We start from the raw sequence: 606 nt of genomic DNA, 5'->3' as shown, positions 1-606 counted from the left end.
TTATCCTGGAATGTTTTGATTACACCCTCATATTTGATTGATAGCTTTGCTGGATAAAGGATTCTTGGTTGGCAATATTTTTCTTGCAGGGTTTTCTTGCTTGCATGGTTCCTGCTTAGAGGTCTGAGCTTAGTCTGACTTGTTTGCCTTTGTATGTGACTTTTCTGTTTTTTCATGCTGCTTTCAGGAGTGTCTCCTTGTCTTTGTATTTGGAGAGCTTGACTGTGATATGTCTTGGTGATTTTCTTTTGGGGTTCACCCTTCCTGGACTTCATTGGGCTTCTTGTATTTCTATCTTTTCGCCCTTGAGGAAGTTAGAGAAATTTTCTTCCAGTAGTTCTTCGACTATTTCTTCTGTGGACTTATGTGACTCATTTTGTTCTGGAATGCCAACAATTCTTACGTTATTCCTCTTCATGTTGTCCAACATGAATCTTAGAACTTCCTCTGAATTTTTTACTCTTTTTTTGTGTTTGTTCTTTTATCTTAGTGGTATTGAGAGACTTGTCTACCAGCTCACTGATTCTTCTTTCCATCTCATCTATTCTACTCCTCTGCCCTTTCAAAGAGTTTTCTATTTCTGCCATTTTGTTGTTGATTATTTGG

Source organism: Chrysochloris asiatica, unplaced genomic scaffold (genome assembly GCF_000296735.1).
Source record: "Chrysochloris asiatica unplaced genomic scaffold, ChrAsi1.0 scaffold00269, whole genome shotgun sequence".
NCBI classification, from domain to species: Eukaryota; Metazoa; Chordata; class Mammalia; order Afrosoricida; family Chrysochloridae; genus Chrysochloris; species Chrysochloris asiatica.
Note: the sequence above shows the minus strand (reverse complement) of the source record.